Here is an 18,220-nt window from a genome sequence, read left to right on the forward strand (position 1 = left end):
CTCGCAAATTGAGCGAGGGAAGAACGGCTGTCTATATCCCTCCGTATGAGCCCTAATTTCTCGTATCTTATCTTCGTGGTCGTTACGCGCAATGTATGTTGGCGGCAGTAGAATCGCACAGCAGTCAGCTTCAAATGCCAGTTGTCTAAATTTCCTCAATAGTTTCTCGAAAAGAACGTCACTTAACATCCAGGTATCGCCATTTGAGTCCCTGAAGCATCTCCGTAACACTTATGTGTTGTTCGAACCTACCGTTAACAAATCTAGCAGCGCGCCTCTAAATTGCTTCCATTTTTTCCTTCATTCCGGCGCGGTACGGATCCCAAACACTCGAGCAGTACTCAAGAACAGGGCGCAGTAGCGTCCTATACGCGGTCTCCTTTATACGTGAATCACACTTTCGTAAGATCCTCGCAATAAACCGAAGTCGACCATTCGCCTTTCCTACCAGAGTTCTCACGTGCTCGTTCCATCTCATATTGCAACGTTATGCCCAGATATTTAAACAACTTGACTGTGTCAAGCAGGACACTAGTAATACTGTATCCGAAAATGACAGGTTTGTTTTCCTACTCATCCATATTACATTTTTCCACATTTAGGGCTAGCTGTCGTTCATCACACCAACTGGAAATTTTATCTAAGTCGCCTTGTATCTTCCTAAAGCCACACAACTTCGACACCTTGCGGTACACCACGGCATCATCAGCAAACAACCGCAGATTGCTGCCTCCCTGTCCGCCAAATCATTTATGTATACAGAGAACAACTGCTGTCCTATCACACTTCCCTGGACCACTCCTGACGGTACTCTTGTCTCTGATGAACACTCGCCGTCGAGGACAACACACTGGGTTCTATTATTTAAGAAGTCTTCGAGCCACTCAAATATCCGCAAACTTATTCCATATACTCGTATCTTCATTAACAGCCTACAATGGGGCAGTGTGTCAAATGCTTTCCAGGAAATCTGGAAATATGAGATCTGCCAGTTGAACTTCATCCATAGTTTTCAGTACGCCATGTGAGAAAAGGACAAGCTGAGTTTCGCCCGAGCGATGCTCTGTAGAACTATGATGATTCGTGGACATAAGCTTCTCAGTCTCAAGAAAATTTATTATATTCGAACTGAGAATATGTTCAAGGATTCTGCAGCAGGCAGAAGGTAGTGACATTGGTCTGTAATTTTGCGGGTCCGTTCTTTTATCCTTCTTATATACGGTACTGGAGTCACCTGCGCCTTTTTCCAGTCGCTTGGGACTTCGTGCTGGGCGAGAGATTCACGATAAATGCATGCTAGGTAAAGGGCCAATTCCATATGTAAAATCGAAAAGGCATTGCGTCGGGACCTGGTGATTTATTTACTTTAAAATCTTTCAGTTGTTTCTCTACGCCCGAGTTGCTTACCATGCGGGAATCTGTCTAATGGTCCAATGACGGTATGTTTGTACGATTCTCCTGTCTGAACGATTTCGTGAATGTGAAATTTAAAAAACGACATGCTACTCAATAGCCCTTGATTATCCAGTGGCAAGTGGGACTCCACCCCCATGCTACGAGGATAGGACAGGTCAGTATTTCATAACTTCTAATTTGAAACCAATTCGCAACGTTGTATTCCACCGACATATCGAACAGGACACTACTCGTTGCGCCAGTACGGCCGTGGCTCTAGGCGAACATTGCTCTCTTTTTCTAATTAGAGTAAGTGTTCGAACGTAGTATCGCAAGCTTCAATGCGCTTCTTGATTCGCTCTTCAGATAACCGTACACAGGACGGAAAAATATCTGTGGGGATGTCAGCACAGGCGTTTCTGATGCGGTCAACCATATCTTCACGGCCTGTTGGCACTTTCTGGTACATCTTGTCTTTTAAATATATGCACGGAAAGAAATTCGGCGACCTAGCAGACCAGTTAAATGGGCAACTTCTGCCGATCCACCGACCAGTGTAAACACGGTCTAATACCTCCCCTGCTTCAATTGCTTAATGCGCTGGGCAACCGTCACGCTGAAACCACATACGTTGTCGAACGTCCAAGGCAACATCCTGCAGTAGTGCCGCTAGTTCATGTTCCAAAAAGTTCTATATTTGCGCCCATTCAACGTGGCGTCGATAAAATGCGGGCCAATGAGTTTATTCCCCATGATATTGACCAAGGTCGTTGATGGTCAGCCGGCCGCTGTGGCCGAGCGATTCTAGGCGCTTCAGTTCGGAACCGCGCGACTGCTACGGTCGCAGGTTCGAATCCAGCCTAGGGCATGGATGTGTGTGATGTCCTTAGGTTAGTTAGGTTTAAGTACGAGGGCAGTTCAATAAGTAATGCAACACATTTTTTTTCTAGGCCAATTTTGGTTGAAAAAACCGGAAATTTCTTGTGGAATATTTTCAAATATTCCCGCTTCGTCTCTTATAGTTTCATTGACTTCCGACAGGTGGCAGCGCTGTACGGAGCTGTTAAAATGGCGTCTGTAACGGATGTGCGTTGCAAAGAACGGGCAGTGATCGAGTTTCTTTTGGCGGAAAACCAGGGCATCTCAGATATTCATAGGCGCTTGCAGAATGTCTACGGTGATCTGGCAGTGGACAAAAGCACAGTGAGTCGTTGGGCAAAGCGTGTGTCATCATCGCCGCAAGGTCAAGCAAGACTGTCTGATCTCCCGCGTGCGGGCCGGCCATGCACAGCTGTGACTCCTGCAATGGTGGAGCGTGCGAACACACTCGTTCGAGATGATCAACGGATCACCATCAAACAACTCAGTGCTCAACTTGACATCTCTGTTGGTAGTGCTGTCACAATTGTTCACCAGTTGGGATATTCAAAGGTTTGTTCCCGCTGGGTCCCTCGTCGTCTAACCGAACACCATGAAGAGCAAAGGAGAACCATCTGTGCGGAATTGCTTGCTCGTCATGTGGCTGAGGGTGACAATTTCTTGTCAAAGTTTGTTACAGGCGATGAAACATGGGTTCATCACTTCGAACCTGAAACAAAACGGCAATCAATGGAGTGGCGCCACACCCACTCCCCTACCAAGAAAAAGTTTAAAGCCATACCCTCAGCCGGTAAAGTCATGGTTACAGTCTTCTGGGACGCTGAAGGGGTTATTCTGTTCGATGTCCTTCCCCATGGTCAAACGATCAACTCTGAAGTGTATTGTGCTACTCTTCAGAAATTGAAGAAACGACTTCAGCGTGTTTGTAGGCACAAAAAATCTGAACGAACTTCTCCTTCTTCATGACAACGCAAGACCTCACACAAGTCTTCGCACCCGAGAGGAGCTCACAAAACTTCAGTGGACTGTTCTTCCTCATGCACCCTACAGCCCCGATCTCGCACCGTCGGATTTCCATATGTTTGGCCCAATGAAGGACGCAATCCGTGGGAGGCACTACGCGGATGATGAAGTTATTGATGCAGTACGACGTTGGCTCCGACATCGACCAGTGGAATGGTACAGTGCAGGCATACAGACCCTCATTTCAAGGTGGCGTAAGGCCGTAGCATTGAATGGAGATTACGTTGAAAAATAGTGTTGTGTAGCTAAAAGATTGGGGAATAACCTGGTGTATTTCAATGCTGAATAAAACAACCCCTGTTTCAGAAAAAAAAATGTGTTGCATTACTTATTGAACTGCCCTCGTAGTTCTAATTTATAGGGGACTGATGACCTCAGATGTTTAGTCCCATAGTGCTCAGAGCCATTTGAACCATTCGTTGATGGTCAACTAGCCGTAATCAGCGGTGATTATCTACACTCCAGTAGTGCTTGTAACGCCGGTTAATGCTACCATGGTTTGTGAATGTAAACTCATCAGAAAATAGTATCTCAGCAAAAACCATGGGGATTGTTTGCATTTGCTAAGGTGCCCATTCACAAAAACAGTACCTGGTTAAGGAAATCCGCGCCATGAAGTTCTTATCAGCAGCGACACGTGGTATGGATAATACTTACGACGATGCAGTATTGTGACGATACTACAGACGGACATACAGGGATTGCGGTGTAATTACAGGGCGCTTACCCGTGGATTGTGGTGCACTGCCGCTAGTACAGCTATTTCATGAGCTTCTCCTGTAACGTTTGCTTCGTTTCCTGTTGCTGGTCTGTACGCTGCCATCATACAGGCGTTCACAACCTTGTAAAAGAACGAACGTGAGCGAGCTTGCTCTGGAAAACGCTCGGTATACAAGGCTACAGCAGCCTCAACATTTCTCTTATATTCTCCATAAATCAAGATCATTTCAATTTTTTTCTGTGGCTGCAACATTCTTCGTCCACTTACATGCCTGCTCTCCAGATGATATGTAGGTGTGCAGGCAATAAACACTGCACCAGCATTGTAATGTTTAGAGCCGCTATCTGTATGGTACGTGAGCTCTGGTCGCAGTGTACTGCTGTTATGATACGTCGTAGCTCGCTACGAGGCCACAGTGGCGAGTGTAGTAGCGCCCTGTTCGATATGTAGGGAAATACAACTTTGCGAATGGGGTTTCCAATTAGAAGTTATGAAATACTTTCCTGTCCTACCCTCGCAGTATGGAGATGGGGTCCCACGTGCCACTGGATATTCAAAGGCCATGAGTAGCATGTCGTAAATTACGATTGTGTACTCATTTCTATTCCTCCGATTACAGCGCCATCTGTGGCGAAACGAAGAAAATGCTTCAGACAAGAATGTAGATTTTACCGTAGAATCGTAATCTACAATAAAAACGGGTATTCCCATTGAAGAGTTCAAGTTGCCCCCTCCTAATAATCAAAATGAATTATAGCTTTTTTTATCCGATGTGTAGTTTTCGAGAAGTTCAGTGGTTTCAGTTAAAATGAACATCCTATATAGATGTCATTTTTGATATTTAATACAAATCATTCCAGAAAAACGCACTTTATGCCGAGCCTCATTGTGTCGTACCACACACACACACACACACACACACACACACACACACACATATATATATATATATATATATATATATATATATATATATATATAATGAACTGCAGGAAGCCTTTACCCCCCGATTTGTAGTTTCTTCTTATTTTATTATAACAAACCGTAGCTGAAACGACGCTTTTTCGAGAGATCCTCAATTTTCTGATTCTTCGAAACAGCTTATCTTAATGCCATGCACGCTATGAGAAAGGAAACCCACCAAATAAGAAGTTTAACGCCATAAAATATGGGGGCTCCGAAGTACTGTTTGTGACGTAAAACGATGTCGCATCTCATTGCCGAGTTCCACTCCACGAGGAAAAAATCTGTCATGCCAGATTCTGTATTTCACGGTGCGTAACGTAGTGGAATTCCACGCTGTGACTGCACCAGCTCCTCGTCCACGTGCGTTTTCACGTCTCGTCAGAGGACGTCTTTAGGGACAAAGAAACCAGCGCGATTAGCGTGGCGACTGTGCCGACCCGTTGACTTAGGAGCGAATGGGGCAAGCGAACGACAGTCGGGGAAGGACAGGGTTCCCACGAACTGCTCTGCCGCCCGTGGGCGGTCTGCAGACCTGGATCCCAGCCAGCGCACTAATAACCACGCAGTCACGCGCCCTACCGCATTCTATTTCAGCACCTCTGTACCTACAAACTGTAAGGCCCGTGGTCTGCTGCGGCGCACTCTGGTTAACACACTAGCTTCTCCGACAGCGACGCAGCACCCTTCATCTCTCTCCCTCCGCCCCCCCTCCCCCCTCTATACAATGAAACAGCAGCACGCTGAAAGCATTAAGTCAGGCTGATCAGATTACAAAGAGGAAAAACCGGGACACTTGTGTTTATAGATAACTTTTATTACTACACTTACGCTTACCTTTCTCGTCAGTTTTCGTGATATTTTGATATCGATAATAGGCCAGTGACGATGCAGCAGCTGAAAAGCCCATAGCCTGAAAATATCTTCGTTTTGTGAATCGGAAAGGAAAAACGTAGATATATTACGCATAAATAAGTTACTTTTCTTAAAAATAAAAAAGACTGTCTATATTTTTTGTTATAATAGCGTGGATGTATTTTCTGCAATATTTAGTGAGTTACTTAGTACTTAGGTACAATTTGTTAATCCTAAAAACTATGTAATATAACTAGTCAGTAATCGGATACGAATTGTACATTTGATACTAAAATTTCAGATTTTGTTTGACTGCAAACTGTTAGGGCAAGTGTGTATTCGTGCCAAACAGTATACAATAAGCACTACTAACACATGTTGCATCGCTCACATTCTTAACATCCAAATGGTTGCAGTCCCGTTAGGCGAAATGGTTTAAGTGATGTCCCTTTATACACTCCTGGAAATTGAAATAAGAACGCCGTGAATTCATTGTCCCAGGAAGGGGAAACTTTATTGACACATTCCTGGGGTCAGATACATCACATGATCACACTGACAGAACCACAGGCACATAGACACAGGCAACAGAGCATGCACAATGTCGGCACTAGTACAGTGTATATCCACCTTTCGCAGCAATGCAGGCTGCTATTCTCCCATGGAGACGATCGTAGAGATGCTGGATGTAGTCCTGTGGAACGGCTTGCCATGCCATTTCCACCTGGCGCCTCAGTTGGACCAGCGTTCGTGCTGGACGTGCAGACCGCGTGAGACGACGCTTCATCCAGTCCCAAACATGCTCAATGGGGGACAGATCCGGAGATCTTGCTGGCCAGGGTAGTTGACTTACACCTTCTAGAGCACGTTGGGTGGCACGGGATACGTGCGGACGTGCATTGTCCTGTTGGAACAGCAAGTTCCCTTGCCGGTCTAGGAATGGTAGAACGATGGGTTCGATGACGGTTTGGATGTACCGTGCACTATTCAGTGTCCCCTCGACGATCACCAGTGGTGTACGGCCAGTGTAGGAGATCGCTCCCCACACCATGATGCCGGGTGTTGGCCCTGTGTGCCTCGGTCGTATGCAGTCCTGATTGTGGCGCTCACCTGCACGGCGCCAAACACGCATACGACCATCATTGGCACCAAGGCAGAAGCGACTCTCATCGCTGAAGACGACACGTCTCCATTCGTTCCTCCATTCACGCCTGTCGCGACACCACTGGAGGCAGGCTGCACGATGCTGGGGCGTGAGCGGAAGACGGCCTAACGGTGTGCGGGACCGTAGCCCAGCTTCATGGAGACGGTTGCGAATGGTCCTCGCCGATACCCCAGGAGCAACAGTGTCCCTAATTTGCTGGGAAGTGGCAGTGCGGTCCCCTACGGCACTCCGTAGGATCCTACGGTCTTGGCGTGCATCCGTGCGTCGCTGCGGTCCGGTCCCAGGTCGACGGGCACGTGCACCTTCCGCCGACCACTGGCGACAACATCGATGTACTGTGGAGACCTCATGCCCCACGTGTTGAGCAATTCGGCGGTACGTCCACCCGGCCTCCCGCATGCCCACTATACGCCCTCGCTCAAAGTCCGTCAACTGCACATACGGTTCACGCCCACGCTGTCGCGGCATGCTACCAGTGTTAAAGACTGCGATGGAGCTCCGTATGCCACGGCAAACTGGCTGACACTGACGGCGGCGGTGCACAAATGCTACGCAGCTAGCGCCATTCGACGGCCAACACCGCGGTTCCTGGTGTGTCCGCTGTGCCGTGCGTGTGATCATTGCTTGTACAGCCCTCTCGCAGTGTCCGGAGCAAGTATGGTGGGTCTGACACACCGGTGTCAATGTGTTCTTTTTTCCATTTCCAGGAGTGTACATCCTTTGAGTTTGGTTTTAGTTGTCTCGATGGCCATAAAATGGAAGGTCAGTAAGTTACAGACGGGGATAGGTAATACCTGATTTTCTATTCAACGTATCTCTTACTCTTTCTTTAGGTATGAGACTAGTTAAACCAAGTATGGTAGGCCTATATATTGTGAAACTACAGGGTATCCCACTCAAAGCTCCCTGATTTCAAGGACCCAGGAGAGAAAAACCACAGTTGATACGACAATGAAAAATGCAGCATATTGCGGCATCTCAAAGAATTTATATTCCCGCGTCAGAAGTGGCAAGTATCGTCACCAGAGTGCAGCATGATCGCATGAAGTGAAAATGGTGACTCCACAGCACTGCGCGCAAGCAGTAGTGTGGTTTGCAGAAACAAAATCGCCGATTACTGTGCAAAGAAGTTATCGTCGTGTGTATGAATGTGATCCACCTGATGTGAAAACAATTAAGGACTGGTATAGGAAGTTTCTGGCAACAGGAAGTGTTCTGAAACATTCTGGCAGTGCACATTATGGAATTTCAGAAGAGGTGGTGGAGGACATCAGACAAACGTTTCTCAGAAGCCCACGTAAGTCAATTCGTCAAGCATCTAGCCAACTTGATGTACCTCGATCAACATTGGATCGTGTAGTTCACAGCGTCTTAATATGTGTGCTTACAAAGTGCAAATTCTGCAGCATCTGACGCCAAACGACAAACCACGCCGACAACAATTTGCTGCAGATATGCTGCAGCGTATTGTTATGGATGCCAGCTTTCTGGTAAGATGTTTATTCTCAGATGAAGCAACCTTTCATCTATCAGGAAGGGTTAATAGGCATAATGTTCGGATTTGGGGTTCACAAAATCCGCACGTTGTCATTGAACATGTTCATGATAGCCCTAAACTACCTGTCTGGTGCGGGCTAATGCACGATAGGATTATTGAACCGTTCTTCTTTGTGGAACAAACAGTGAATGGGTCAGTGTATCTGGACAAGTTGGAGCAGTTTGTGTTCCCTCAGATACAAGACTTGCAACCCAACATCATTTTTCAACAAGATTGAGCTCCGCTGCAGTGGTCAATGGCTCTTCACAAGTTCCTGGATAGGAAATTTCCCAATCGTTGGATCGGACGTGGAGGACCTGTTGCCTGGCCACCATGTTCACCCGACATTACGCCACTTGATTTCTTCATGTGGGGATTCGTGAACGACCGCATGTATGCGACATCATATCACTAATGCGATTGCGACAATAAAAGATGAAATGTCACAAAGAACTTGGCAAGAAATTGAATATAGACTCGATATTCTTCGTGCTACAAATGGTTCACATCTAGAGGTGTATTGATGATAAATAAATAAATTCTTTGGGATGCTCTATAATGTGGTGCATTTTTCGTTGTCGTATCTACTGTGGTTTTCTTCCTGGATCTTTGAAATATATATCTATAACGTTCTACTTCTAGGAAACTTGTTTTTCACAAATACTTAATTAACTGAGAAATATTATTGCACACATTTTGTTTCTCGATTAAAAATAGGGACAACTGTGTGCGCCGAATGATTTTCTCGGGGGACCGGAACATTTATGTGAAAACTGGGACTGTCCGACAAAGCCAGGACGCCTAGTCAACCTAGTGTAAGTTAATCCATTACAGGCATGGGTCCGAGAGGGGTCTGGTGGGGTCATGAGGGGGAGGGCATGACCCCTAACCAAAGATCGTTGTACTAAAAGCCTTTAATGTATATTATGCATGTCAGTTTCCGAATTTCTCAGTTAACTGTCGAAGGATACTGTAGCATGAAAACCGAGAATCCAGAAAGTGGCGAGAAATTTCGGAAAATTCCAAGCTATGTTTGACACAGTGTACTTTCCAGTTTCTTGGCTGATGACTCGCCTTCGTGGAAGGGTTTGCAGCCAGAGCAACTGCAGGAAACGTCCGAAATGGAGAAGGGCGCCCATTTATACACTTGCGGCTCGCATAGCGATAGTTTGCGGGCCTGTGTTCACAGTCGTAGTGCTAAGTGAAACAGTGATAGTGGTTGGTGCACGTTCGATTTTTATGTCGTGTAAATTATGAGACTCTCGAATTAGATCGAGTTTGTTGCTTTTGTGGGGACATAGAATCACTGGCTCTACCCGGCTCCCCTTCCCCAATAATATCGCTGCCCCAATAATATCGCTGCCCTACCACAGCAAGAACACCTGCATCTTTGCCAAATCAGTCCTCTGTAGTATGCACTCTATGCTACACGCATTGTGTATACGCCGCGAGAATAAAAGTATTCAAGTAAGTGACAGGAGTGTGAGTGATTATTTATCGTCGTAATTACCACGCCCACCCCCCACTACCTACACTCTTAAAGTTTGTAAAACAATTGCATGGCACATTTGCTATACAAATTTTTGGACAAATGCTTTGAAGATCATGCATATCTCTGAAATGCAGTGTCTTGGAATTTACACTAGAGTGATGTGCTAAACACTGATGTAAACAAACTATTACTGTTGTATTAAAACACTTTATATATTTTACTGTAATTATTATTATTAAACTTCTAGGCATAGGTGGCACGTTAAAATTGCGGGGTAACGGCAAGTTATATAAGGGAGAGTAGAAGGGGGTAATAAGAAACTGTGTCACCCATGTCCCCTCTCTGCCCACACTCTCCCCTCCTCAGGACCGAGCCCTGGTTCCGCAGCTGTGCCGTTATACACTATTTCGACACGCATACATAGGTTGTTGTCTACAACAGAATGTGATTATGGGGGGATTATGAATCGTGCGTTACCAGCAGGTAACAGGATGAGAGCCCCCCCCCCCCCCCTCATTCTGAGTGATCTGCCTTTCCTTTTTAACCTTTCCAAACTTAATCCTCTATCCTCCCTACGAAGAAAGAAACTAACAGTTCCGAACACATACTGAAAAAAAGCGACACGTTTTGTGAAAGGTTTCGTCTAAAGGTGAGAAATAAGACAATTGGAAAAACATTTCACGCACTTTTGAATCATACTTTAAATCATGTGCAGCAAATGAGGTGCCAACTACGAATATGAAGTTCAGTGTTTAACATAGGATCTTACAATTTTAAAGAGTACTAGAAGATAATTAAAATTCGAAATTAAACATTGAACCTTTAATTCTCAAGCAGCACCTCGTTTACTGTACATGATTTAAAGTACGATTCAGACGCGTGTGAAATGTTTCTCTAATCTACTTGATTTCTTAGTTTTTGACAAATCTTTTCACAGAACGCTTAACCGTTTCTTCCTTTTTTTCACAAAATTTTTTATATTCGAGTTTTACTCAGAAAGTGGTTCAATTTAATATTCCATTTGTCCATTTATTATTTTTCATTTGGCTATGAAAATTCGGACAAAACTTTTTCAAGTCACTAATTAAGTTTTTCTTTGCTTACTTTCAAGCAATTTAATGTCTATTCGCAAAACTAGACCTCACATTGGACAATTTGATACCCCATTCCCCATTTCCCACTCTTCAGTTGGTTATGTAAATTCGAACAAAACTCTATTTTGCTCCTCTCAAACATGTCACCAAAAATAGAGTCGCATAATTTTATTTATACTTATCGACAGCACTAACTATTTCACCTCCATAAAGTAAGCAGTGCACAGCAATTATAGCTCATTCACTTCATCCTCTGCTTAATACATCACCTTGTAAAACTTAATTCCCTATATAGCATACTATTCCGGCGTTTCTTGCTAATCTTGACGTCCATTTTTTGCGAAGAAAAGCTGTCAAGTTTCTCCAGAGTTGCTTACCTTCTTTATATTGCAGAAGACAAACTGAGGAACAGAATTATGGCTGATGTCCACCACAGGACTGACAACCACTGGGTGGCGTTATGAGGACGAGACAGAGTAAGGAAAGTATATAAGCAGAGGAGAAATATTACTAAATCATTCTATGTAAAGTACCTAAAACAGTTTGCCTGGGAACCCAATCATGATGGAAATATATTAGCTCTAACGGCAACAAATAGACGTAACCTCTCTGATGATGTCCTCATCGAAACCGGTATCAGTGACCTTGCTGTATTGTGGTATCAATGATTACCAAAGTACAAACGATAACTAAAACAAGCAGAAAGATACATATGCTCAATAAACTAAAAATCAGTAGTGTCATATGTCAATGGGGAACCTGAAACTTTCAGCACAGGGCAGGAGCACGTAGAGGAACTAGGACCCAAGTTAAAGAATAATTGACCAAGCACTGGGTAGATACACTATGTGATCAAAGTACCCGGACACACCCTAAAACATACGTTTTTCATGTTAGGTGCATTGTGCTCTCCTACTGCCAGGTACTCCAAATCAGCGACCTCAGTAGTCATTAGACATGCGAGGGAGCAGAATGGGGTACTCTGCGGAACTCACGGACTTCGAACGTGGTCAGGTGATTGGGTGTCATTTGTGTCATACGTCTGTACATGAGATTTCCACACTCCTAAAGATCCCTAGGTCCACTGTTTCCGATGTGCATAGTGAAGTGAAAACGTGAAGGGGCACGTACAGCACAAAAGCGTACAGGCCAACCTTGTTTGTTGACTGACAGAGACCGCCGACAGTTGAAGAGGGTCATAATGTGTAATAGGCAGACATCTATCCAGATTATCACACAGGAATTCCAAACTGCATCAGGATCCACTGCAAGTGCTATGACAGAGACCGCCGATGGCGGGAGGTGAGAAAACTTGGATTTCATGGTCGAGCGGCTGCTCATAAGCAACACATCACACTGGTTAATACCGACGACGCCTCGCTTGATGTAAGGAGCGTAAACATTGGACGAATGAACAGTGGAAAAACCTTGTGTGGAGTGGTGAGTTACGATACATAATGTGGCGATCCAATGGCAGGATGTGGGTATGGCGAATTCCCAGTGAACGTCATCCGCCAGCGCGTGTAGTACCAACAGTAGAATTCGGCGGCGATGGTGTTGTGGTGTGGTCGTGTTTTTCAAGGAGGGGGCTTGCATTCCTTGTTGTTTTGCGTGTCACTATGACAGCACATGCCTACAATGATGTTTTAAGCACCTTCTTCCTTCCCACTGCTATAGAGCAATTTGGGGATGACAATTGCATCTTTCAACACGATCTTGCACCTGTTCATAATGCACGGCCTGTGGCGGAGTGGTTACACGACAATAACTTTCCTGTAATGGACTGGCCTGGACAGAATCTTGACCTGACTACTATAGAACACCTTTGGGATGTCTTGGAACACTGACTTCGTGCCAGGCCTCACCAACCGACATCGATACCTGTCCTCAGTGCAGCACTCCGTGAAGAATGGACTGCCATTCCCCAAGAAACCTTCCAGCACCTGATTGAACATATGCCTGCGAGTGTGGAAGCTGTCATCAAGCTAGGGGTGGGCCAACACCATATTGAAATCCAACATTACCGATGGAGAGCGCCACGAACTTGTAAGTCATTTTCAGCCAGGTGTCCGGATACTTTTGATCACATAGCGTACCACAGGTCCCACACAAGTGCAAGAGAATGTCTCGCATAGTATAATACTGCTCCAACCTGCCTGAGTCCGTGGCAGCCTGCACGTCTCGAGTCACTGTTCGCCTCGATGATGGTGTTAGTGGATATGACAATCGACCTAGTGTAGCAAAAATGTGATTTACCCAAAGAGTCGACACGTTTGCATTGATCGACGGTCGAATCCCGATGGTCCCGTGCCCACTGTAATCGTAATTGACGATGTCGTTGGGTCAACATGTGAAACGTAGGAATGGTCAGCTGCTGGTCTCCATGTTCAACAATGTACGATGAACGGCATGTTCCGAAACACTTGTGCGTGCATCAACATTGTGCTCTTTCGGCAGAGATGCCACAGGTCACCATTTATTCTACGCTACAGAGCAGGCAAGCCTCCGAAACCAACATTCTGTGAAGAGTCGTGGATGTCCAACCATTTAGCACCTTGTAGTAGGTTCACTGTCCTGCCTCCCTCCGTAGATGCTCACTACAATAGCACGTGAACATTCGACCAACTTCGCCGTTTTCGGGATGCTCGTTCACAGGCTAAACATTATAATAGTCTGCCCTTTGTCAAAGTCGCTTATCTCAATGAATTTCTCCATTTGCAGTCCATATCTTCACTAGGGTGACCCCCGTCCGCGTTTACTCCGCTTACATACTTTTCTTACCGTGTCACTTTCCCGCAACCCAGGCGACTCCCAACGTCACGGTAGACAGTGGTCATAATATTTTGGCTTATCAGCGTATGTTACTAAACGCTCATGCAAAATTATATCATTGTACGACACATAATTCAGGATATATGACGTAATAGCATTTAAATGCGTAAAAAAACTAGCTTTTGCTTAAAATGGCACCAAGTAAAACTACAACATCAGGCACGACATTTTAATTTATTACTTCTTTACTACTAGTCATATTCACAACATACTTTGCAGACAGAACCTACATATATCACTGAATGTACCTGAAAAAAAAGTCCAAATGTGTGTGAAATCTTATGGGACTTAACTGCTAAGGTCATCAGTCCCTAAGCTTACATACTACTTAACCTAAATTATCCTAAGGACAAACACACACACCCATGCCCGAGGGAGGACCTCCGCTGGGACCAGCCGCACAGTCTATGACTGCAGCGCTCAAGACCGCTCGGCTAATCCCGCGCGGTGAATGTACCTGCAAAATCGTGCCATTATACGAGACAGAGTTCAGAAGGTATGAAGTCGTAAACATTGAGGTGCGTAAACAACTAGCTTTTGGTTAAATTGGAGCACAGGTTACGCAGATTATATTCATCCAATGCTTCATAATGAGAGCACATAGTGACTACCAACAAACTGTAAGCATAACTTCAAACATATCCTAAACTTTTCCTCGCTTAGATGCTTAAAATCAAGAATTTAACACATTAACTCTTTACAAATCAAATTTTTAATCAAAAGTTTGAAGTGCTTTTATAAATGGAATTCAATTATTTAAAGAATAAAAACATTCATTGGGGGGTGGTTACCCAGTGGCAACTTTGGTGTCTTGGTAATTCCTACTGATGCTGTGCACCTACTATATGCAGAGTGTTGTGTTTCCGTTGTGAAATAGGGCACAGAGATGATAACGTGGATTGGGAATTGTGTTGTTACGGCAACAGAAAGCATATCTCGTCCCGTTGAATTCCGAAAGTGACGGACTTCCGCATGCACTAGCTCTTCTAAGTCATACCATTGCACTGTATTGCTTTAACTGGTGCTTTCCGAGCTGAAGGTAGTGCCACAGAAGACCCCAACCACATCCCATTTTTCATCATAAAGTGCGATAAGCGCTTATCTGTTGCACATCTGAAAACAGAGTACGATGCTGGTGCAGGCACAATTTTTCCAGAACACATTGTTCAGCACGCATTGTTGAACAGGGGGCTTCGCAGCAGACGACCTCTATGTGTTGTCATGTTGTTCCAATGGCATTATCAATTACGATTGCAATGCGCACAGATCATCGAGATTTTAACGTGGATCAATGGAAACATGTCACCAGGTCGGATGAATCACTTTTCTTTCTACACGAGATATGCCAGGCCTACAGTCTCTCGAATCATCCAACACGCCACGGACGTAGGCCATTTGAGGCAGTATTACGCTATGGACGATACTCACCTGGGTTGCCCAAGGACCTGTCGCAGTAATCGAAGGCACCACGATAGCTAGGAACTCCGTGAACATTACTATGGACGACCCAAATCCCTTCATGGTTGATGTCTTCCACTAGGTCGATGGTATTTTCCAACGAGATGTCTGCGTCACAAGGTTAGAATTTGCAACAGTGATTTGAGGAACATAACAGTGAACTCATGTGATGTCTTTACCACCAAATTATTCGTCTCTGAACCCGATGGGAGACAAGTGGGACGCTGTCTGTTGCAGGTCCGCAGCCACTATCGGCCCTTACGTGAAAACCTACCAAGGACTTGTCGATTCCACGCCACGTAGAATCGCTGCTGTATTGCGTTGTTAATGCGGGCCAATACGCTATTAATGAGGTAGTCATAATGTTTTGGCTTATCAGTTTTAACAGTCCTCGCCGTGTTTTCATTTCGCGAGCTTCTTCTAATTCTCAATCATGTATCAACATATTTATTGTTCCTATATCACACTACAGAAAATAAATCTAGACAGTGCACACTGCTAAGGAACTATCTGTCGTGGCGTATTAGGATACGACTGTTTCTCGGCCCTGAACTGCATGCTCTCACTATGACAAGTTTCATCAAAATCGATCAACTCAGCGATAGTGGACGAGTAGTCTACTACAGAAGTACTCTTACCCTTCGCCGGAAGTCAGCTCACTCACAGAATCACGAATAACGACATAAAGATACGTTTTCTTAGTGTGAAAAACGAATGGAGATGTGTGTAGAGTCAAACTGGTCTTACTTCGAAGAAAACTGCTACTAACTGAACATATATGGCTCATCATCGTATTTCTGCCGAATAATATTTTCTTTCTTTATTATAATCTAATTCCCCTATACCTCTTCTTCAGTGTACAGGTTTTTAAAACATGAAAGCTGTATTAAAACACTGAATGGTGACAAAAGATGATTTTATTAAGTAGTGATGCTGATTAGGTGGAGTTGTCTTTGTTCAATGACCTGCTTGATGGTGATGACTTCCTGAAGGTGACGTTTATCTTGGTTCTGCTTGATGATCAGCTCCAGGTAATGGATGGATGGGAGGAGATGACGGTGGAGAGTGGAAAAAGGGTAAGGATATGGAGCTGACACAGGAATTACAAGTATTTAGGAAAGATTGTCAGCTGTGCTTTGTGAAGATTATTGTGATGAGAGGAATATAGGTATTCTGCGGTGAGCGGTGGGTGATGTAGGTTTGGAAGCGCTGTACAAAGTTGACTGGGGATGTATTAGACGGAAATCTGAAGTAGGGAAACTGGGAAGTGGGAGGGTAACTTGATGGAAGATAGAGATACTCAAAAGGATGTGTATTTTGAGGGACAGTGGTAATGAAGCGGATTGCCGTCAGTGGTGGAAGCAAGGCCTAGGGAGTTGTTTGGGTGAAGTGGTGTGTAGATACAGTGTATGGAGATTGTCAGTTCAGGTTTGGTTATAGGGTGTTTAGCTTTTCATTTGTAGGAGTAGGTGAGATGGGGTTGACTGCATGTTTTGCAGAGGGGTGGAGATTAAAGGCTGAATTTACAGAGGGGGCGAGTGAGAAGGTTTTTCCGATAAAGTATTAAATCATGATTGTAGTTGAGACAATTTTGGCAATGATAAGCTTGGGCTTGGGGTTAGGAAGGTTCTACCCTTGTGGTTTTGGTGGTATATGTGAGTTCCATTCTAAATGAGGTGATGTATAGTGGATCGATCTTTGGAGAGGATGTGGATGAGAAATGTGTGAACACAGTGGTTACAGATTCGGAGGGTTTTTGGAATTTATGAATAGGATTCGCATTTAGTTCCCAGTCTACTACCTCTGTTGGGATTTTGAGATTTTTGCCGTTGATCACAACAGTGATATTCATTGGGATGTGCTGGGTTGCGGTTGTCTAGAACATGGTGGGACAAGGGTGAGCAAGGAGGTGAGAGGGCCAAAGGTTATGACAGGAAGCCTGTGCAGCAGGTGAGGATTGACATCAGGATTAGAAGAATTGATGATTATGAAGCCTTTGCACGGTATGAGTTGTGATACGTTGAGCTTTGGCAGGTACTATTTAATTTCAAGGGGTAGGGTTTAAGAGTTTAGGAATTTATTGTCCATACAAGATAATATGAGGGAACGTGTTGGAGAAGATGTTTGGGACGAAATGAGACTGGAGTCCATAGGTTATACACTGAAGAGCCAAAGAAACTGGTGTACCTGCCTAATATCGTGTAGGGTCCCTGCGAGCGCGCAGAAGTGCCGCAACACGATGTGGCACTGACCTGACTAATGTCTGAGGTAGTGCCGGAGGAAACTGACACCATGAACCCTGCAGGGCTGTCCATAAATCCGTAAGAGTACGAGGGGGTGGAGATCTCTTCTGAACAGCACTTTGCAAGGCATCCCAAATATACTCAATAATGATGATGTCTGGGGAGTTTGGTGGCCAGCGGCGTGTTTAAACTCAGAAGAGTGTTACTGGAGTCACTCTGTAGCAATTCTGGACGTGTGGGGTGTTGCATTATCCTGGTGGATTTGCCCAAGTCCGTCGGTATGCACATTGGGCATGAATGGATGCAGGTGATCAGACAGGATGCTTACGTACGTGTCACCTATCATAGTCGTATCTAAATGTATCAGGAGTCCCATATCACTCCAACTGCACACGGCCCACACCATTACAGAGCCTCCACCAACTTGAAAAGTCCCCTGCTGATGTGCAGGGTTCATGGATTCATGAGGTTACCTCCGTGCCCGTACACGACCATCTGCTCGATACAATTTGAAACGAGACTCGTCCGACCAGGCAACATGTTCCCAGTCATCAACAGTCCAA

Source organism: Schistocerca piceifrons, chromosome 4 (assembly GCF_021461385.2).
Source record: "Schistocerca piceifrons isolate TAMUIC-IGC-003096 chromosome 4, iqSchPice1.1, whole genome shotgun sequence".
Classification (NCBI taxonomy): domain Eukaryota; kingdom Metazoa; phylum Arthropoda; class Insecta; order Orthoptera; family Acrididae; genus Schistocerca; species Schistocerca piceifrons.